Genomic DNA, 23,195 nt, shown 5'->3' with positions numbered 1-23,195 from the left:
GTTTCCCCGGAATTTCCGGTCGTTTTCTCCCCATTGACAATGAATGGGAAATATACATTCGGTTGCATAGCCCACATTTCTCATCCGATTTGATTGTGGGGTCCCCACATCTGCGGTCCCCTCCAAGGTTTCTCACTGTATCCCGTTGGATTGCGTTTTTTCTTGCCCTGATGTGGGATCTGAGCCGAGGATGTTGTTATTGCTTGTGCAGCCCTTTGAGACACTTGTGAGTAAGGGCTATATCAATAAACTTTGATTGATATTGCTGACACTGATGACCGAGCTTCATTGATTATTGTCCACACTGGTATTTTTGTCACTGGATCAAAGATAGCATTGTAGAAAACACCCATAAGCCTAAATTAGGGACATGATTAGGCAGCTTTTGTGTCTTAGTAAATGACACAACTGCCAAATTGCCAAATTAAAATGCTGTCTGCTCAGTTGAATATGTTGGTTATTTTATATTGTGCTATTTCTACTATCTTAGATGTCTTCAACAACATGTTTTAAAAGAGCACCTACCATTGCATCCCCAAAGTACTTCCTTGAGAATGTAGCGGTCTGCATTGTGTTTGTGATCTAGCCAATGTGTGCTAGCCACTAGGCTAAAAGCCAGAGCTGCTAACCCAGGGGCTAGCACACTATTTGAAGCAGTCAAGGAGTGAGGTTTACCAACATACATCTGGCACAGCCACTCTGGCTGGCCCCCGTTACACGAACACTACAAAGGCCACTGTTTAAATTACAGTAAACCCTTGTTTATTGCTAATTTAGTTTCGGGGCTGAGCGTGGTAAATTAATTTCTGCGAAGTAGGGATTATTGATTCTAAATAGAGTATAACAACATTCTAAATATATGTTTTTTCGACAATATAAGAGGCCTCAAGACATGACATAACACAGATATAGTCACCTTCACACTCGAAAAGACGGAACTGGATTTTGTCTCAGGTTGAGCCAATCAATGGCCACGATACTGAACAGCGCCCTCTGATTGGCTGAGTCTCATCTAGTGGCCATTGATATTTTCAGTCCATTTAGTAGGTCCACAAACTTTTTGACTCGGGGGCCGCATTGGGTTAAAAAAATTATATATATATATATATATATATATATACACATTCCGAGCGCGATGATGTGACGTTATCGATGGGAAAATGCATTTTTAGACAATATAATTTGCCTGAGGGGCTAGGAGACACCGAGAGTATCAAGCGGTAAAAAAAAGGATTAGAAAGGACAGATTTATTTTTTTTCTTTTTACTTGGGACTTCCCGCAGGCTGGATTGTGGATGCTGGCGGGCCGGCTTCGGCCTGCGGGCCGTAGTTTGGGAGCCCTTATTTAGACATTTTTATGCTTGAAAATGCTTAATTTAAGCCAAAAATACTAATAATATGCTGAAAAAAATGTATGATATGGTGAAGCCGCAAACTTTGAAGCGCAAAAAGTGCAAACACTTAAGAAAAAAATACGGCAGAAGCTCTGTCTCTTTTTTCTACTCTTTTCCGCAATCTGCACCCTGATTTGCAGTTATAAACTTCTTGGGCCTAAATCTTGCATCCGGGTACTTAAGGCATTATTATTCTATGGTACATTATCTTATCTTATCATCGCTTAAAGTTCATTCAGAAAACCTAACAATGACCTTCGAAAGTGAAGGGAATACATTCTTTGCTCATCGATAACAATGCAGTCTCAACACAAGGTATGCTTGTACAATGTGAGCAGTGAGCAGTTCAAAAGCCTGCCTTCACCACAGCTCTTTGTTGATTGCAAAACTATTCGGTGCTGAAGATTCCTGCTATATTAAACCGAATGCACAAATAGCCAATCAGGACTGAAGAAAAAAATAAAATAAAATAAATAAATAATAGCCACGAGCTAGGTCAGTGTATGTTTTGCGAGCACTGTGTTGGGTTTTATTCAGCACGTGTCAGAAGGACGTGCAAATACACATTAGGCATATCTTCTATTCAGCAACATAATTTTATAATTTTCTAGCTGCTAGAGGACTTAAAGGACTGATTAAAACAAATGTAATTAATGCGTTGTGGTGTCCTTTTGTATTTTTTTGATGCCGTTTTTTTTTTTTACTTAGAATACATATATTATTGAAAATATTTCTTATATGAAAAAAACATCTCTTTAAGTATGTAAGTGCAGCCTCTCTCGAATGAGCGCACCTTCGGCGAAAAAGAAAGAAAGAAGTGGTTTCATTGTAAATGCACTGCAGGACTGCTTCTTAAATGCCCATAAAAAGTGGTACATGTCTCCTGCTTGTTTAAAAACATAGCAAAACGCCAAAGGAAGGAGCATGATAACGTATATGTGCAGTAAATAAGAGTGTGTTTGTGACGATGCCCTCATAGTATAAATAACATCCTTAATTAATTCCACGCGCAGTCTTAGTAAATCTCATGCAAAACGCCAAAATATTGGGGTCTTTTCTTCAGCAGAATGTAATTATGCAAGTGAGTAATTACCTGTGATTAATCATGATTAATCCATCCATCCATCCATTTCCTAAAGCTTGTCCCTAATCCAAATTTCAAAATGTTGATTAATCAGATTAAAAGAACTAATCATTTGACAGCCCTAATTTATTTTAATCATAATATATATATATATATATATATATATATATATATATATATATATATATATATATATATATATATATATATATATATATATATATATATATATATATATATATATATATAAACTATTGATTACTGCTTGCAAAGACACATTGTTTTTGTTTTATTAGAGAGACTTGTTCCAACGAGCACTGTGACATGTTTCACCAATCCAACGTAAGCATTGGTGACGTTTGACTCTGTTTCACCAATCAAACAAAGCCTGGCCGTCACATGACCACACTTTAACTACACGCTGTAAAAAGTGACATGACGCCAGCCGAGCCAGCACAAATATTCAATGTTTACCCTTGAAACTATGACAAATAACATTAATGTCATGCACTGTCATCTATGTCAGTAGAAATGCTGACATTTCAGCCTACAATAATTCCACTTCCAACGAGAACAAACATGTTGCGTTAAGTTATAGATGTTTTTAGCTGTGCATACGCTGAAATTCGTCCTGCTATAACTAAGTGACTATAAAATGTGCATCTTTATTAGTACATGCTGTTGTAGCATCTTCCACACGCGGGCAAACACACACACTAAATACGATTGAAGTGCAAGTAGCATTAAAAAAATTGACTAAATCTATCTGACGTTACTCACCAGTTGTTCAGTACTTAGTTGTTGTTAACTGAATACTTGCTTTTACTCAAGTAATTATTTGGATGACTACATTTTACTTTTACTTGACTCATATAACTCTAAAGCAGGGGTCGGCGACCCAAAACGTTGAAAGAGTCATATTGGACCAAAAATACAAAAAACTAATCCAAAATGAAAATGAAAAGTCGTATATAAGTCTTATAATGAAGGAAACACATGATGTAAGTGTCTATATTAGCTATAATAGCCTACTATCAAAATGACTATGTGTCGCAGGCTAAAGCAAATCTTTGTTGACAGAAATGTTGAAATGTAATATTTATTCTATACATTTTTACATTAGAAACCATTCGTAAATCAGAGAGGTGAGATAACTCCTGGGAATTTACTGGCTTAGAATGGCCAAAGGTATAGATTTGTGTGTCCAAGTTAAAGGAAACGGCAGGCTGTCTTTTTTTAATAGATGTATTATAGTCTTTGGCAAGCTAGGTAATGTTTGCTGTGGTCTGGAACAACATGGCACACAAACAACTATCTGAAATGCAGCCAATATTACAGATAATGTGTCATGAGACATGCAAAACTAAATTATATACAAAGAGGATAAAAGTAAAGGATATTAAATTAGCTCAAATATACCTACAAACGAGGCATTATGATGCAATATGTACATAAAGCTAGCCTAAATAGCATGTTAGCATTAATTAGCATGCTCTGACCAAATATGCCTGATTAGCACTCCAACAAGTCAATAACATCAACAAAGAGCACCTTTGAGCATTCACGCACAGTATAAAACTTTTGGTTAGACAAAGAACGAGTGGAAGATTTTACATGTAAACAAACTGTTGCATTTGTTTGTATTTTCCCCCCATCTTTTTCCATTTTCCATCCTTTTTTTAAAAATGCTCCAGGGAGCCACTTGTAATGGCCATAGGGGTCCATCGTTATATATATATATATAATAAATTGCCAGTCACAGTTAACTTGTGCTCAGCTGGGAAAATAAATATATATATACTTATTATGTCATCCATTTACTTATTATAAACTGTTGCAGGCGTATTTAATAATCATGTTAATATTAAATATGTACGTAAATAATATGTGGGGATATAAAAGGCATCCGGTTCTATCAGACCAGGCGGAAGCGGAAAGTGACGTCACTAACCACCTGGAGCACCTGTCAGACGCAGTGTTTTTTGCCACGGAGCCACTTCTTGGAATAATCCGCCTTTTTGACATTTTTGGTGTGCTTTCCATTGGCCTGTGGAGAACCGGGAGAACAGAGACTCTTTCCAGGAGGACTTTGAGTTGGATGCGCAGTCTCGGTACCGTGAGTACACTGCTGCGGCTTTCAAACAGTTCATCGCTTGCCCGTACGTGCATGTCACGTACGTAACTTTTGGGACTTTGGGGAAATATATGTGTTGTATGAACTTTGGGCTGTGGGATTGAGTGTGTTGTGTGGGTGTTTGATTTAAATTGGCGGGTTATATGGACGGGAGGGGGGAGTTGTTTGTTATGCGGGATTAATTTGTGGCATATTAAATATAAGCCTGATCGTCTTGTGGCTAATAGTTATACATGTCTTGTGTTTATTTAATATATTAATCATTCCCAGCTGAATATCAGGTCCCACCCGTGACTCCTTAATTGCGTAGTGGCAAAGACACCCGGGGAACTTGGGTGCGTTTGTTACACACTAGGGCAGCACTAAAGAGCCGCATGCAGCTTGGGGGCCGCGGGTTGCTGAGCCTGCTCTAAAGTAACAGTACTCTTACTTGAGTACCATTTTAGGCCACGTCATCAGATTGTGTGCACATTCACAATACGCTAAAATTTGGAGTTTATGAAGTCAGACAGAGAAAATCAAAGCAAAGCAAACTTTATTTATTTAAATGAGACGTACAGTACAGTTATTTCATATCCTAAATAGTACATTAGCTGTTTGCAAGCTGGTGTTACCAAGCATACTCAGCAACAGTTTTAGTCCCGCCCACCTCACAATGTCTCAGTACTCTCCCTCATCTACCCCCACCCCCATATTCCCTGAGGAAGAACACCCGGGCAACATCTGGCTGAGTTTATGAGAGCGAGAGAGAATTGGTAGACCATGAAAACTGCGAAAAACTCTTGTCTTGGTAACTTCAAGCGTCTATTGTTGTAGTTGCCATTAGTGGCGGTGAAACTTTAATCTTGTGAAAATAGTCAATGTTGCACTCCGTTTGACCACTAACCTTGTGAAAGTTAATGTTATTGACAATGTTTCAATCAAAGCACACCTCCGAGTTCCTGCGAAGACGAGGTTTATTCAAATAACAGAAAACATGCTGACCACTGCAAAACACTGAGGGACTGTGGAAGTCCAGGGTGAATACCGTGACCCCCACAAACATTCACAGTCATGGTAGAGGTAACACGAAGCCCCCCAAAACACATACGAGCTGTAAAAATGGATATTGGGATCAAATGGAACAAAACAAAAAAACTGAGTTTAATGAAAACACAGCACATCATACTATATTGTCGTCACCTCAAGGAGTGTGTTGAGTCCAGTAATGGAAATTTACATTTTAGATCCAATTCTAACGGGTGTCAGATGTTCCTGCTGTCTGGCAGCAATATATTGACATGTTATGCTTTAGTGAGTAGATTATAGAGCCACAACACTGCCAGGAAGATTTGGTATCGAAAAAAAAGAAGACATTGTAGAAAAAGTATAATTGGCACCAAAACACGTTTTGGCAACAAATTGAAAAATAACATTTTTGGGTTGATATTTTTTTGTATCATGACATTGCAATGGCAATCTTTATATTTCATTTCGGTGCCTATACAATTTTTTCTACAATGTCATTTTGTGTTTTAATACCTTATCTTCCTGGCAGTGTTTTGGCTCCATAGTAGATTGTGTAATTTCAGGTAATAAGGCTCGAGTCCAAGTGTTCATTGTGAAGTCTGAAGTATTTTACATGTCACCTTGCAAGTCACTTCTTTACAAATATGTTGCACTCAGATTTACATAATAAACCTTTAAAACAGTAAGAGTGGCACTTGAATGTGGAACGAATGTAAAGAAAACAAAACAAAAAACAACAGGAACATGATACTGTTTCTTCAAACAAATGCACAACAGGTTAAAGAAACAAGATAAAAGAGAAACATATGACAGTTTTTATGTTTATTGTTTTGAGTCTTTTGGATGACACAAGATTCAAATCCAGTCCAATATTTGAAGTGTGCTTCGGCAAACAGGATGTCTCCTTTGGCACGGTACATTGAGAAGATCTCGGTGGATTTGAGGGCGTGAAGTCCATGCTGCGGTATTTACAAATTCCGATATTTAGCTCCACATATAAACACGTTACTGCTGTCATAAACAAGTACAGGTGTAGCAGACTTTTATGGAGTATTACACTGGCTCTGGCTGGGCTACTTAGTAGTCAAGAGCGCCGGAACTCAAAAACTGAGAAATGAATCCCGCCCACAGTCCCCCCCCCTCTCCTCTCAAACGGTGAGAGACATGAAGGCAGTCGACCACATTAAACGAAGCCCAACGCTGACGACTGACGCACGCCCACGTTAGGGTCATGGCATTTGTCAGCAAAGAAGAACATTCAGAGCTCATCAGAAGTGCGTGAAGTGGTGGGTCCTGAAATGTGCGTACGTCTGGCAGTAATAGTGAGGAGTGGGGAAAAAGGAGGGGAGGTCCGAATGTGTAGTTGAAGCTCCTGGACCTCTTGATACCTGGCTGTCCAAGCAGCTGTTGACAGAAACAGGATGAAAAAGCATTAGTGTCAGGGGTCAAATACCAAGTTAAAAAAACAACAACAAAGAAAATGAAGTGCTAAAATCGACATAGTCATAAGAAGATTCATCATCCAGCCTGTTGTTTTTAAGGTAATCAGTCATCTCCTGATATCTTAGATAAACTTTGCAAGGTAGTGGACAAATAAGAGCTTATCGGGTTCACCATTCCTCCACCATTTTGTTCCCTAAATGTCTGGCAAGCATCCAGGGCTCCTTAAGAATGTTCCGAACGCATTTGGCAGCAACCCAAACATCAAGTGCTCATTAATAAAAAAAAAAAAGAGGGAACGGCGTTTCTATTTGGAATGTGTCTGTTACTCAGGATGCAAAGCATCTCGCGTCTTTCCTAAGGCTTGTTTAAAAAAGTCAAAGAAACAATGATGTATGTCTATCATGCTGGGGGCGCCTCCTTGCCTCAGCCTAAGTGACTACCAATCACTGGAGACATTATCATCCGTCACCCGGCGAAACTTTCATTAGAATGCTAATTCCAAGCAGCAATACAAACAGGTGAGGTAGAGGAGATGTTACAAGGCCGCCATCATAATGATCCCTACCATCTAGGGGGTTAGTGTGTTATAAAGATGGATCATCATATAGAATGTCTGCACTCTTCCTGTCTCACGCTGATTGGCTGCTGCAGGACCATTTATTACAGCCAGGAGTAAATAAAGGGGCACTGCAAAATAAAGTACCATCATTTGTTATGTGTGTGTGTGTGTGTGTGTGTGTGTGTGTGTGTGTGTGTGTGTGTGTGTGTGTGTGTGTGTGTGTGTGTGTGTGTGTGTGTGTGTGTGTGTGTGTGTGTGTGTGTGTGTGTAAACCAGAGACGTGCCGTAAGGTTCAAGGCAGGTGAGGCACTTTTTTGGTTTCACTTAAATTCACATGCACTAATCCAGGGGTGTCAAAGTCATTTTAGCTCAGGGGCCGCATAGAGCAGTGTTTTTCAACCTTTTCTGAGCCAAGGCACATTTTTTTTCATTGAAAAAATCTCAAGGCACACCACCAGCAGACAACATAAAAAAATGAAACTCAGCAGCCGATAATGACAATAAAAAGTTGTTCTCGAAATTTTTGGACATGAATTCAAACCATAACCAACCATGCATCACTATAGCTCTTGTCTCACAGTATGTGTACTGTCACGACCTCTCACATCATGCCGTGACTTATTTTGAGTTTTTTGGGTTTTTCCTGTGTGTAGTGTTTTAGTTCTTGTCTTGCGCTCCTATTTTGTTGTTGATTGTCATGTACGGATGTACTTTGTGGACGCCATCTGCTGCTCCACGCGCTGTAAGTCTTTGCCGTCGTCCAGCATTCTGTTTTTGTTTACTTTGCAGCCAGTTCATTTTTAGCTTCGTTCTGCATAGCCTTCCCTTAGCTTCAATGCCTTTTCTGCAGCATGTGACTGGTTTCGGTTCGCCGTGAGTGACTGCTTGCTGACTGCTCGCTGTTGCTGTTGCGAAAAAGGTAAGTATCGTTCTATCTGTGTGCTTTTAATTGTTTTGCAGCTTTCTTTACTACTTCCCAAACATACTTAGTAGTCCTATTTAACTTGCAAATCACCCGATCTCTGTCTCACCACCCCTCCCTCAGCTAGCTAGCTGCTAAGCTAACGAAGCTAGCGCGGAGAAGGCGGCGCCGGTCTGAAGGAATCTGCCCCCGCATATCGCGACCACTTCCCTGAAGACAGCAGGAACTTCACTGGGTGACAGAAAATACCGTGAGTATGGCTCCCTGCGCTTCGTGCACCGTTCTCATGGATAGGCTGGCACTGCTAGAGGGCCGTGTCCGCCAGTTAGAGCAGAGTAATCTCGTAACTTTAGATGTTGCGGACACATCTGCTAGCGTTAGCTGTAGCGAGCTAACTAGCCTAGTTTATAGCAGTCCTAAGCGGCCTATAAGCTACAGTGAACCGGTTGAGACGCATAATAGATTTAGCCCTTAAGCTAGTCCCACACCCCAGTCTACACAGGTCCGGTGGCCATGGATGAAGTGCTGGCTGTCCAGAGTCGGGACCCGGGGTGGACCGCTCGCCTGTGCATCGGTTGGGGACATCTCTGTGCTGCTGACGCTGCCGCTCGAGATGGTCTCCTGCTGGCCCCACTATGGACTGGACTCTCACTATTATGTTAGATCCACTATGGACTGGACTTTCACAATATTATGCTAGACTCACTCGACGTCCACTGCATTCCGTTTCCCGTAGAGGGGTGGGGGGGTTTGTCACCCACATCTGCGGTCCTCTCCAAGGTTTCTCATATTCATTCACATTGACATCCCACTGGGTTGTGAGTCTTTCCTTGCCCTTATGTTAGATCTGAACCGAGGATGTCGTTGTGGCTTGTGCAACCCTTTGAGACACTTGTGATTTAGGGCTATATAAATAAACATTGATTGATTGATTGATTGATTTCTTAGCGGCACTCACCCTTTGTTTATTTTTGGTTTAAGCATTAGATACCTTTTTACCTGCACGCTGCCTCCCGTTGTCTGCATATCGTGATCATCTGCAACAAAGCATGAATTTGGACTCATTTCATGAATCACACATGAAGTTTGAAGGGGATACATGTTATTTCAGCATATTTATGTGCGCCCAGATAATGTGTCTCCAGTCCTCTATCTTAACTGAGCACATAGCTCAGCCCCCTCTTAAGTCATGCGCACACCTGCGTTAGGGGATACAAAGAATTGCTTTTGCGACATCCAGTGGACACATTTAGAAATGTCAGCTAATTTTTATACTGACCAAAATCATCCCGCGGGCCTAATAAAACCTGTTCGTTTGACACCCCTGATCAACTCCCTGTTTATCAAGGCTGCTCTTTAAGATGATAACAATAACAAGAAGAGTCATTCACTTCCATTAAATGTTACAATCAAATACTTTTTGTCGCACTAATTTGCTTTTATAAAGTAAATTCAACATTTGCAGTCTTTATTACCTGACTGTTTTTGTATGTGACGTATATGCACTATCCTTCATGAAAACATATTTTCTATTATCACCTCCTTTTTGTCTTAAAGTCCAGTTCAGATGTATTGGATCTTGGATATATAATCATCCATATTGGCTTTGGCATATTCATCCATTCATTCATTCAGAGAAGTAAAACATAATTTACATATCTGAAAACAAAAAAAAAGAAAACTGAAATGCTGGCTTCCTGGCTGTTAAAACATCATGGTGGCAACATGCATCTCCCCCCACTTCTCCCCGTGTGGTGAGTCAGAGTACTACAAGAGGCTCTGAACTACAGCACTTACAGCAGAGGTGTCCAAACCTTTCGACCTGGGAGCCGCGTTGCGCTAAAAAAAATTGGTTGAGGGCCGATATTTAGACTAGACTTTAGACTTCCTTTTTATTGTCATTCAAATTTGAACTTTACAGTACAGATAAGAACAAAATTTTGTTACATCAGCTCATGGTAGTGCAGAATAAAAAAGCAATAAAGTGCATATTTAAATAAATAAATAGGTTACTGTACAGATAAATATATTGCACTTTTTCATATGCATCCACGTTTATGGATGTATGTTATATTGTCTTTTTTATTCCAGCGAGTTAATCCATTTTGGGGGGAGTTGAGGGGATAATTATGATGCGTTCAAGAGTCTTACGGCCTGAGGGAAGAAGCTGTTACAGAACCAGGAGGTTCTGCTTCGGAGGCTGCGAAACCTCTTTCTAGAGTCCAGCAGTGAAAAAAAAAAAAAATGTATATATATATGTATATATATATATATATATATATATATATATATATATATATATATATATATATATATATATATATATATATATATAATTGGATATTAAGAGTATTTAAAAGTTTTACTTTTATTTTGTTTACTTCCGTGACGACCTCTTTAAAGTTTTGTAATCAATCAGAAATATCAAGCAGCTAAAATGCGCCAAACATGGATAAGTGTGGTGTGTGTTTTTAATGTTTCCCATCATGCTTTGAAATTGATGTAAATAGGTGTAGTTTAGATTATTTTATGCAGATTTGACTTTTTTTTTTTATATACACTACCGTTCAAAAGTTTGGGGTCACCCAAACAATTTTGTGGAATAGCATTCATTTCTAAGAACAAGAATAGACTGTCGAGTTTCAGATGAAAGTTCTCTTTTTCTGGCCATTTTGAGTGTTTAATTGACCCCACAAATGTGATGCTCCAGAAACTCAATCTGCTCAAAGGAAGGTCAGTTTTGTAGCTTCTGTAACGAGCTAAACTGTTTTCAGATGTGTGAACATGATTGCACAAGGGTTTTCTAATCATCAATTAGCCTTCTGAGCCAATGAGCAAACACATTGTACCAATAGAACACTGGAGTGATAGTTGCTGGAAATGGGCCTCTATACACCTATGTAGATATTGCACCAAAAACCAGACATTTGCAGCTAGAATAGTCATTTACCACATTAGCAATGTATAGAGTGTATTTCTTTAAAGTTAAGACTAGTTTAAAGTTATCTTCATTGAAAAGTACAGTGCTTTTCCTTCAAAAATAAGGACATTTCAATGTGACCCCAAACTTTTGAACAGTAGTGTATATATAATATCCACACAGTTCAGTGACCAAGTCTGTTGACATTTTGTGTTGGTTGGATTGTTTTGTTTTTTTGCACCATGACGAGGGAAGGTTGTTTGCATTGGGTCATGTCAATAAATGTTGCGCATTCAGAGCATAACATAAGGTCATTGAAATTCATGGTGTAAAATTTCTCTGCAATAGTTATCGACCGCTATGTTTTTTCGGGGTCAATACTGATACCAAATAGAAATTCATGGTGTAAAATTTCTCTGCAATAGTTAGCGACCGCTATGTTTTTTCGGGGTCAATACTGATACCGATTATTAGTAGCCAAGGAGGCTGATAACCGATATTTGGAGCTGACATTCATTTACAGTAAATGTTATTTTAACATGAATAGTTAATGTCAGTGAACAGCTCAACAAGGCTTTAAGTAGTTTTTTTTAACATTATGTTTGAGTAAACGTCGGGCTAGTTGCGACACAATGTTTAATGCCACGCTAATGTTGTTGTTAATTCAGCACTAAACAACATCAGGGGGTTTCACAAACACCTTTACTACTACATGCACCAAGTTCTGTGGGTCAGAGGAGCATCAACATTTGCATTTCACAATTTGGGAAATCTCCTGGGAAAATTGTTACATTTTTGTAATATGTGTTTTCTCTACATCACAATAACGCACCATCTACTCAATGGTATAGCAGTCTTTTAATTCAATACATTGAACATTTCACTTATGCGCTCCTTTAATGAGCCCACAGTGCGAGTGCTGCGGACCGACGCTTGATCGATGCAGTAGCGAAACAAACAAAACGGAACCGGTAAGACGGCGGGAAAGAAATAACAGAATTGATTTTCCTGCAAAATATGGAAGTTTTTCAACTTAAGCAGAAGAGTTCAAGCAACCAACACAACATGACAAAGAGAAAGTAGGGGAGCTATGGGCCCTGCAGTGGGGAAAAAAGCAGCGCTTCACAAGCAGGCAAGCAGGCAAATGAGCTGGTGCTTGAACCGTGTTTCTAACTACCTACTTGACTAACTATTTATTTTTTAAATACTTAATACTGGTATCGTGTGTATATATTGTATCTGCTGATGTAGATCTGTTGTAGTTGTAAAAAAAAAAAGGATACAGATAAAAAGAAGCAGGTAGCGATATACGTCGAAATGCCAAGTATCAGCGTCGTTATCGGTCGATCTCTACTCTGCCAACATTATTTTGGGGACATTGTGACAAGCAGACCAGCCACTCCCTTAGCCTCTTCGCTTTTCACACAGATGCACATGCACACTAGTGTTGTCCTGATACCAATATTTTGGTACCGGTACTGGTACTAAAATTATTTCAATACTTTACAGTACTTTTCGATACTTTTCTAAATAAAGGGGACCCCAAAAAATTGCATTATTGGCATAATTTTAACAAAAAAATCTAAACATATTTCTTATTGCAAGTTTGTCCTTAAATAAAATAGTGAACATACAAGACAACTTGTCTTTTAGTAGTAAGTAAACAAACAAAGGCTCCTAATTAGTCTGCTGACATATGCAAATTGTGTGATTTTCCATTCTATTATTTTTTCAACATTATTAAGGACAAGTGGTATAAAATGAATTATAAATCTACATCTTCATTTACTGTTAATATCTGCTTATTTTCTGTTTTAAAATGTTGTATGTACACTTCTGTTAAAATGTAATAATCACTTATTCTTCTGTTGTTTGGATGATACCACAAATTTAGGTATCAATCCGATACCAAGTAGTTACAGGATCATAAATTGGTCATATTCAGAGTCCTCATGTGTCCAGAGACATATTTCCTGAGTTTATAAACATAATATAATTTTTTTTAAAACCAAAAAGATGTTGTGATGCCAAAAAATATCGACATAATCATAGTAGTATCGACTAGATACGCTCCTGTACTTGATATCATTACAGTGGATGTCAGGTGTAGATCCACCAATGGTGTTTGTTTACATTGTAACACCGGTGAGCTACGGTGTGTAGTGAAGCATGTTTAGCTATTCCTCGTCCTGCAGGGATGATACTTGTAAGAAACATACTTTATTTGACGCCATGGAGGCGAGGATTAGTGATTTAAAAGTAGCTAAAACACTGCCGACAGCGGCTGGACGTTAGCCGCTAGCTAGCTCGCCATGTCTTAAAGCACCTCTTCCTGTGGGCGTTTCAGTGTTATAACTTCACCTTTATCGTTAGTTTTTAAGCCAAAATGCATCTGTTCTCCCTTTTCTGTCTCCACACTGTGTCTGCTTGTAAGTACTCCGTGATTGTGTGCCGTCGAACATGCTCGTCTGCTCGTAAAACCAGCAATGTCACGACGTGACGACGACGGGGGCGCGGGGCGGGTGTTGGACTGGTACTTTTCAGAGGCGGTATAGTACCGGAAATGATTCATTAGTATCGCGGTACTATACTAATACAACCCTAATGCACACACTCGCACACAAACACGCACACACACACGACCAGCTGCGCCTACCTGACTGCATGTCGCTGATGTAAACGAGCATGCATGTATAAGTGACATCATGCACATACTGTAAGCATCTCCAAATTTGTGCCAGTACTGTAAGTCACACTTAGGTTTCTTTGTCGTCATCTGCCCTTATACAACCTTCATGATTGAGATGGACTGCTTGCAGGCATATCCAGCATGATCCACCGGTTGGTGTGCTTAAAGACCACTTCTCTTTCTTTTCTGTAAATACCTCTACCGTCACACAACAGATGCATTCACTACAGAAAGTCATGTCCATAGGGGCAAGTGGATTTCAAGTAATATGGGATTTTATTGACCAACTCATGCACCTTGACACCAGACAAGCTTGGTTAAAATTTGTAAGGTAGTACTATAATTCATCTTAAAATTGGTAAGGGTTTTTTGTTTTTGTTTACATCATACAAATGAAAAATGCGTAAAATAGGAAGATACAGTGCTTATTTTGTTTTACGAATATCAGTGTGTATGCTTGGATCAGTGAAATTTTGCCTAAAAATTTTAATTGACACGGTGGAAGAGATATTAACTTACAGTGGTCATGTTGTGATTTTTTTTTTTTTAACCCATTTAAAAGATTTCCTTGTGGGCTACATAACATTAAATTGTGGTGATTTGGTAAAAAAAAAAAAAAGTATAGTTTTTGTTTTATAGCCCATCTTCATGCCGCTTTATGACTGTTTTTTAAAATGTGCCATTTACGTGCCAAAGCCTTCCCCCAGGCCAAGCCCCAAAGCCAAGACTCCAAACCGTCAGCTATGTTGTAGTTTACTGTGCTCTTACAGTTTTTCACATTTTCTTAAATACAAATTACAAAATTTGCACATTTTCTGGTCAAATAAATCCATCCATCCATCCATCCATCTTCTTCCGCTAATCCGAGGTCGGGTCGCGGGGGCAGCACCCTAAGCAGGGAAGCCCAGACTTCCCTCTCCACAGCCACTTCGTCCAGCTCCTCTCGGGGGATCCCGAGGCGTTCCCAGGCCAGCCGGGAGACATAGTCTTCCCAACGTGTCCTGGGTCTTCCCCGTGGCCTCCGACCGGTCGGACGTGCCCTAAACACCTCCCTAGGGAGGCGTTCGGGTGGCATCCTGACCAGATGCCCGAACCACCTCATCTGGCTCCTCTCCATGTGGAGGAGCAGCGGCTTTACTTTGAGCTCCCCCCGTATGGCAGAGCTTCTCACCTTATCTCTAAGGGAGAGCCCCGCCACCCGGCGGAGGAAACTCATTTCGGCCGCTTGTACCCGTGATCTTGTCCTTTCGGTCATAACCCAAAGCTCATGACCATAGGTGAGGATGGGAATGTAGATCGACCGGTAAATTGAGAGCTTTGCCTTCCAGCTCAGCTCCTTCTTCACCACAACGGATCAATACAGCGTCCGCATTACTGAAGACGCCACACCGATCCGCCTGTCGATCTCACGATCCACTCTTCCCTCACTTGGGAACAAGACTCCGAGGTACTTGAACTCCTCCACTTGGGGCAGGATCTCCTCCGCAACCCGGAGATGGCACCCCACCCTTTTCCGGGCGAGAACCATGGACTCGGACTTGGAGGTGCTGATTCTCATCCCAGTCGCTTCACATTCAGCTGCGAACTGATCCAGTGAGAGCTGAAGATCCTGGCCAGATGAAGCCATCAGGACCTCATCATCTGCAAAAAGCAGAGACCTTATCCTGCAGCCACCAAACCAGATCTCCTCAACGCCTTGACTGCGCCGAGAAATTCTGTCCATAAAAGTTATAAACAGAATCGGTGACAAAGGGCAGCCTTAGCGGAGTCCAACCCTCACTGGAAACGTGTCCGACTTACTGCCGGCAATGCGGACCAAGCTCTGGCACTGATCATACAGGGAGCGGACAGCCACAATCAGACAGTCCGATACCCCATACTCTATGAGTATGGGGTATCGGACTGCCAACATACTCTCTGAGTATGGGGTATTACATGGTCAAATAAATACAGAGCAAAAACCTGACATGAGGCTGTGGCGAGTATCTCCTCTCGGCTTAGTGCACGAGCTGAGCGACCCTCTGAGTGCTTTGGCATTCCTGTTTCTTTCAGCATGTCACCAATATGTTTGCAGAAACATTTATTATAGCCTTAGTAATGCCTTTAATGTAAGTGTGACATCAATATTTTCGCTAATCGGACAATAAAACATACAGAGAGGCAGTGTATTACTGAGCCACCATGAAGGGTGGGGGAGTACTTATTTATTGCTGTCATCTTTTTTCTGAGGAAAGGCCAGCGCCACTGATTTATTTGTGACTTTATTGAAATACACAAACAGCAATACCAGCGTAAATGTGGCAGCAAGAGTCAGCAACAAGTCCAACTGCCAAGATTGAGGGTTATATAGCTAAGCTCAAAATCTCTCCAAACTAGACTTGAGAAAAAATGTAAGGCAATCAGACTCTTATTAAAAAAAATACAGCAACAAGTTGTCCAAGAGAAGGAAAAGTGTATGGACATGGTATACAAATAAAGGTAGGTGAAGTGGGGAAAAAAATCCTCTAAAGTCAGATAGAGAAACTCTACCTAAAAGTGGTACACACACACTTGTATGTGTGTGGTATTTTAATGTCTTGCTTTGTTTAAGATAAGTCAATAATGTCGTTTTCAGATGGCCATCATCTTCTTGGGAGTCCAATCAACCATTCCTATCTTCCATTCACAGAGTAACCTTTATCCACCTCCCCATTCCTACACTCAGAGGATGCTGAGGGAGAACACTGTCTCATAATAATTGGGTTTACTCTTGAGATGGGAAAATGTTGCAAATGTTAGCTCAGAGACTGAAGTCAGGAGACTTTTTTTTTTCATTCATTTTGCCTGATACCTTTGCGTTAATTGATTAAACAATCATTTGCAACCATTGATGACCATTTATCTACAAATGTCTGGTACTTTCTTTTTGAAACCATCCATAATAATTCACTTTGTGTCTGTATATGACTGACCTTGTCATTTATTACAACAATTAAATATGTTTGTGATTATAAACTGAAGGACCATATTTATAATTGAACGGAAAGTGTTTTGCTGATTCCCATTAGAACATTCCTTAAATATTTTTGTTTTTAAACTGTATTTTATCAATGAAGCAAATGACACTATTATCAAAAACAACCACATTGTTCCTTAATGATTAGACAAACATTACTTACAGTATATGATGTCACAGAAGCAAAATCAAAATAATTAGTACATCCATCACGGGCATCCAAAAACCCACATTGATAGTGTGTCTATTGTGTGTTCTCCCAGGAAATGAGTGCATATCGTTGGAAACAATGGCCTCAAGAGATTACTGATGCTATGATTCTTACATTTTTTGATTTTCTTACTGTTTCTTTTTTTCAGTCTGACTTTTACAGCTTCTTCCTAGATGGGGCTCCAGCACTAACCCAAACAAAACTCACTTTTTTAGTTATTGGCCCTTGTGGCATGTAATGGAGAATCAAGCTAATTATCCCTACAGCTGTTTTCACTTGCTTTTTATGTAAGCAATACCTGGCTGATCCAGAGAGCAACAGTGAGGCCCTTCTTAGCGCTCCAGGCCTCTAGGCCGGCTGGAATTAGAGTGCAAAATGCCAGGTTTACCCTAAACCCCCCCCCAATACTGCCTATATCCACCCCAGCACCCATCTCCCAGCATTTTAACTTAAGCCAAGCCAGCACACACCCTTAACACCCAAGTGTTGATTTTTTTCACCTCCTCATACAGTCCTCCAAATCCCATTATGTTGTTTATCAACCATTAAAATAGACTTGTATGAGAAGTATTAATTTTTTTTCCACTGAGTCCCTGGTTATTAATGAATGAAGTGAGTACGGGTGTAACTTGGACTAACCATATATCAATCAATCAATCAATCAATGTTTATTTATATAGCCCTAAATCACTAGTGTCTCAAAGGGCTGTACAAGCCACAACGACAACCTCGGTGTCGAGTGGGTCTGATATAATATTGTGAAAGTCCAACACATCAGCGAAAGTCCAGTCCATGGTGGGGCCAGCGGGAACCATCCCGAGTGGAGACGGGTCAGCAGCGTAGAGATGTCCCCATCTGATGGACAGGCTAGCGGTCCACCCCGGAGCAGAGTAGAAAAGAAAAGAAAAGAAACGGCAGATCAACTGGTCTAAAAAGGGAGTCTATTTAAAGGCTAGAGTATACAAATGAGTTTTAAGATGAGACTTAAATGCTTCTACTGAGGTAGCATCTCTAACTTTTACCGGGAGGGCATTCCATAGTATTGGAGCCCGAATAGAAAACGCTCTATAACCATATCCTGCTGTCATATAACGGCATAATACAGAGCCAACACAAATGAGTAAAGTGGGGTATAGACAGAGTGTCAAAGGTGGAAAGTAGCATGTTTTGGCAAGGTTGTGGTGTGAAAAATTAAAGAAAACAATCCCTCACAGGCTAATTACATAATTTCCTTCATTTGAGCAAACATTCAAGGGAAATGCAAGAGTGAGTAAGTCTCTGAAATGTAGGGCTGAGAGGTGCTGACAAGACCTACGTATGTGCACAAGACTGCAAAGGCTTTTTGGGGCAAAACAATCCATCTGTGCAGATCCCACAAGCTGGAGTTGACGTCTGATGAGAAAAGATATAGTAGACAACTGGGCACCATGTCCACATCAGAACACAATTGTTTCAAACAGAGAAGCATACAAGTAAGACTGTCAGCTCCAAAATGAAAAAGACCAATCCTGAACTTTGAGTATCTTCCCTTCTACCCTTTTCTGTTTGTGTCTCTAATCCTGTGAGGAATAATAGAGTGCGGTGGGTAGCTGTGTGAACCCCAGCCAAGGTGTGTCAGTGTGCCAATCATATCTGTGGAATCTCCAGAACCAGTTCTCAATGAAGGGTTTATATCATGCTATCCAATATTTTAAGAACAGAATATATGCCCAAGAGTGCATTGTGAAACTATGCACACACATGCACAGGCATACGCACACACACATGCACTATACAAAGGCAGGAAGACAGAAAATGTTTTATTGGCTCGACGCATTCAAATATTCATTTATCGCTCAAATATCCCGAGGCAAAAAATAAACAATGTTCATAAAAGTGTATAATGCTCAGAGAAGTCCTAAATACAGGTTTGTGCAACAATGATAAAAAGGTGCTAAAAGGTGTGAGGAATTATATCTCTTCCCTCACAAATTCCTCATTCCTCCTCTTTCACGCTGTCTCTTTTGATCTCTCTCTCGAACAAGTTCATCTCGACTAATCGCTCATTTACTCAAATAAGCTTTCGTTTATAAAGAGAGGATTACATTATTTTGCTCTGAGCACAGCTTAAGAGATGGTCTTAACTTTTTATATTATTGAGAAAAGACTCTACCAGCGGCTGCACGGTGGTACTGGGGTTAGTGCATGTGCCTCACAAAACGAAGGTCCTGAGTTTAAAGGCCTACTGAAAGCCACTACTAGCGACCACGCAGTCTGATAGTTTATATATCAATGATGACATATTAACATTGCAACACATGCCAATACGGCCGGGTTAACTTATAAAGTGACATTTTAAAATTCCCGGGAAATATCCGGCTGAAACGTCGCGGTATGATGACGTACGCGGGTGACGAAGTCCGAGTAACGGAAGTTATGGTACCCCGTAGAATCCTATACAAAAAGCTCTGTTTTCATTTCATAATCCCACAGTATTCTGGACATCTTTTGCAATTTTTTTAATGAACAATGAAGGCTGCAAAGAAGACAGTTGTAGGTGGGATCAGTGTATTAGCAGCGGACTACAGCAACACAACCAGGAGGACTTTGTTGGAGCGCTAGCCGCGCTAGCCGCGCTAGCCGCGCTAGCCGCGCTAGCCGCGCTAGCCGCGCTAGCCGCCGACTTCACCTTGACTTCCTACGTCTCCGGGCCGCCAAACGCATCGGGTGAAGTCCTTCGTCCTTCTGCCGATCGCTGGAACGCAGGTGAGCACGGGTGTTGATGAGCAAATGAGGGCTGGCTGGCGTAGGTGGAGAGCTAATATTTTTAGCATAGCTCTGTGCAGTCTGGTTGCTAAGTTAGCTTCAATGGCGTCGTTAGCACAGCATTGTTAACCTTCGCCAGCCTGGAAAGCATTAACCGTGTATTTACATGTCCACGGTTTAATAGTATTGTTGATTTTCTATCTATACTTCCCGTCAGGGGTTTATTTCTTTTGTTTCTATATGCAGTTAAAGCAAGATGCTATCACGTTAGCTCGTAGCTAAAGCAATTCGCCGATGTATTGTCGTGGAGATAAAAGGCACTGAATGTCCATTTCGCATTCTCGACTCTCATTTTCAAGAGGATATAGTATCCCAGGTGGTTTAAAATAAAAATCTGTGATCTACAATAGAAAAAGGAGAGTGTGGAATCCAATGAGCCAGCTTGTACCTAAGTTACGGTCAGAGCGAAAAAAGATACGTCCATCACTGCCTCTCAAGTCCTTCACTGTAACGTTCCTCATCTACGAATCTTTCATCCTCGCTCAAATTAATGGGGTAATCATCACTTTCTCGGTCCGAATCTCTCTCGCTCCATTGTAAACAACGGGGAATTGTGAGGAATCCTAGCTCCTGTGACGTCACGCTACTTCCGGTACAGGCAAGGCTTTTTTTTATCAGCGAGCAAAAGTTGCCAACTTTATCGTCGATTTTCTCTACTAAATCCTTTCAGCAAAAATATGGCAATATCGCGAAATGATCAAGTATGACAATAGAATGGATCTGCTATTCCCGTTTAAATTAAAAAAAATCATTTCAGTAGGCCTTTAATCCCGGGCTTGGGATCTTTCTGTGTGGAGTTTGCATGTCCTCCCCATGACTGCGTGGGTTCCCTCCGGGTACTCCGGCTTCCTCCCACCTCCAAAGACATGCACCTGGGGATAGGTTGATTGGCAACACTAAATTGGCCCTAGTGTGTGAATGTGAGTGTGAATGTTGTCTGTCTATCTGTGTTGGCCCTGTAATGAGGTGGCGACTTGTCCAGGGTGTACCCCGCCTTCCGCCCGAATGCAGCTGAGATAGGCTCCAGCACCTCCCGCGACCCCGAAAGGGACAAGCGGTAGAAAATGGATGGATGGATGGACTCTACCAGCTGAATAAAAGTCAAGGATAATGCATTGGGAGTTCCTGCAGGGCTATACTGTATAAACCCTATAACGCATCTCTTCTGCAATCACAACAATGTGAGCGACCTCAAACATCACGTGATGTATCATGTTACATAATTTTTACCTTATATTACACTTGCTTATAGTTAGCTTGGTGCAAGGATAACACTATTAGTCCTGGATTGGAAGATATAGACTTTGATAGATGATGTCAGATGTTGGAATTAATTGATTTATTATGCTAGCAAATGGTGATCTGCTTTGTCATACTGTAGGTCGAGGAGTGTCAAGTCATAAGGAACTACAAGTGCAAGCTGGAAGATTTCAGTAACGGTATATTTAGTAGTATTCCCCAGAGATTGATGATTGAAGTCATGTTTATACCAAACAGTATAGTTGAACTCTTAGCACCAGTATATTGTTTGGATCTGGCTTTTGTCTTACCAGCAGGGTGTTTATGCAGAACGGTAATACTGTAGCTGCATCATCTTTAACTCAGTGTAACCGGCCAATTAAAATAGTAGAGGTAACATGCTATACATCTCTGTACAAATACATTAAAAAAAAAATTTAAACATCAAAAGTCAAGGTCATTTTGTTAGACCAATTCCATTCATGTCTTTGAATGGAAGTGATGATTCTCTTTTGACAAAGTTGTATGGAAATAATTCAATACAGTATTCATTATTTGACAAGAGAAACAACTGTGCTCAATTGAGGCAAACTGTACTGCCCGGTGGAAATGTGGCTAAAGTTGTTGGGACCTGTACTACTTTGGGCTGCAGCTGGTTGGTAAAAATGACTGTTCAGAGAACTCAGACACGCTACACAGGACAAAACAGAATAGGCACTGACATTTGAAAGAAACTCCTCAAAATGCTACCAGCCTGTGGTCGGCGTAATTCTTTCCTTGGCTGCCGTATGCCGGCGAGGCAGCATCAAACAGAGACGCAATGCGGCAGAACAAAATGGTCAGCTGGCACTGTGGTTGGCATGAAGTTGTTCCCTGCGGCGGCGGTGTCAGGGACCGGGACCATGTGCATCGTCATGAAGAACAGCAGTCTTTGCACTTCACTATAATAACGCAGGCGGGTATGTTCAGTGGTGAGCCGCAGTCACAGAGCTGCTGTATGGGCATGAACCTGCTATTCAGCTCCTTCCAACAGGGGCAAGAAGAAATACATGGTCGACCTAATGCTCTGCCCTCTGTTTGTTGACTTAGTTTTTCCTGCATATGTTTTATTTTAACTGTCCATCTGTCGATCTCTTTAAAAAGCAAAACCTTAACCTAGACCTAAACCTCTCTGTGGAGCTTCAACAGCCCATCAGCACCCAGGTCACTGGGCCTTGAACATGCCTGAATGTAGAAACCGGTCCAGGGTGAGATGGGGGTGTAGGCGGAGAGGACAAAGTGAAACCTGAACCCACATTAAAGCACCTCCATCAGGTAGGAGATCAGGGAAGGCCTCCATGCTCTCAGTGTCTACAGGGTCCGGGCTTCTGGAGTCCTATCTCACCTCCATCTGGAAAGAGAATCTGGGGGTAGTCTGATGGTCTGATAGGAGGCCATGCCGACTGACATGGTAACAGCCTCTCATCCCCATCTGGAAAAGTAAATGAGGTGGAGGCAAGCCGAGCAAAGGTGTACTCCCGTAAGGGTATGGCAGAGAAGGTAGAGGTATTAGTTTAGGTCCACTGAATTGTTAATTTTGCTTTGAAGGCTGTATGCAGACACTACATTTACAACAGCAAATTCAGAAGAATGTACATTATCTGTCTCTTTTGCAATTAGAGTGACACAGCATACAAACAGGCACACGTATGAGGGAAGGATATGGTCTAAATGATGTTATGATTTACATTTGTGTCAAAAAAAAAAGTTGTGCAAGTTTCCATTGTAAAGGGGAAAGTTTGGCTGTTCTAAC

The 23,195-nt window shown here is 40.8% G+C and overlaps 1 protein-coding gene and 1 long non-coding RNA gene across 8 annotated transcripts in view; one reads left to right on the top strand and one right to left on the bottom strand.

Annotated features, from left to right (window-relative positions):
• LOC133653945 (uncharacterized) overlaps window positions 1-9,430 on the top strand; it is an 82,371-nt gene extending 72,941 nt beyond the window's left edge. The window contains exons 2-4 of the long non-coding RNA XR_009826791.1: window positions 8,473-8,541; window positions 8,668-8,794; window positions 9,038-9,430. This is a non-coding gene — a long non-coding RNA (uncharacterized LOC133653945). The remainder of the gene's footprint in view (window positions 1-8,472; window positions 8,542-8,667; window positions 8,795-9,037) is intronic.
• Window positions 5,287-23,195, bottom strand: part of LOC133653943 (ERC protein 2) — a 421,278-nt gene continuing 403,369 nt past the window's right edge. For 6 of the 7 annotated variants that reach the window (XM_062053792.1, XM_062053798.1, XM_062053795.1 and 3 more), the window contains one exon: window positions 5,287-7,024. The gene's annotated coding sequence lies outside the window, so the exon portion shown is untranslated. Of the gene's footprint in view, window positions 7,025-22,733; window positions 22,794-23,195 lie in introns of those variants that run through there. The other variant, XM_062053794.1, reaches the window with a different exon arrangement.

Source organism: Entelurus aequoreus, linkage group LG07 (assembly GCF_033978785.1).
Source record: "Entelurus aequoreus isolate RoL-2023_Sb linkage group LG07, RoL_Eaeq_v1.1, whole genome shotgun sequence".
Taxonomy (NCBI): Eukaryota; Metazoa; Chordata; class Actinopteri; order Syngnathiformes; family Syngnathidae; genus Entelurus; species Entelurus aequoreus.
Note: the sequence above shows the minus strand (reverse complement) of the source record. Positions and strands in the feature narration are given on the sequence as shown.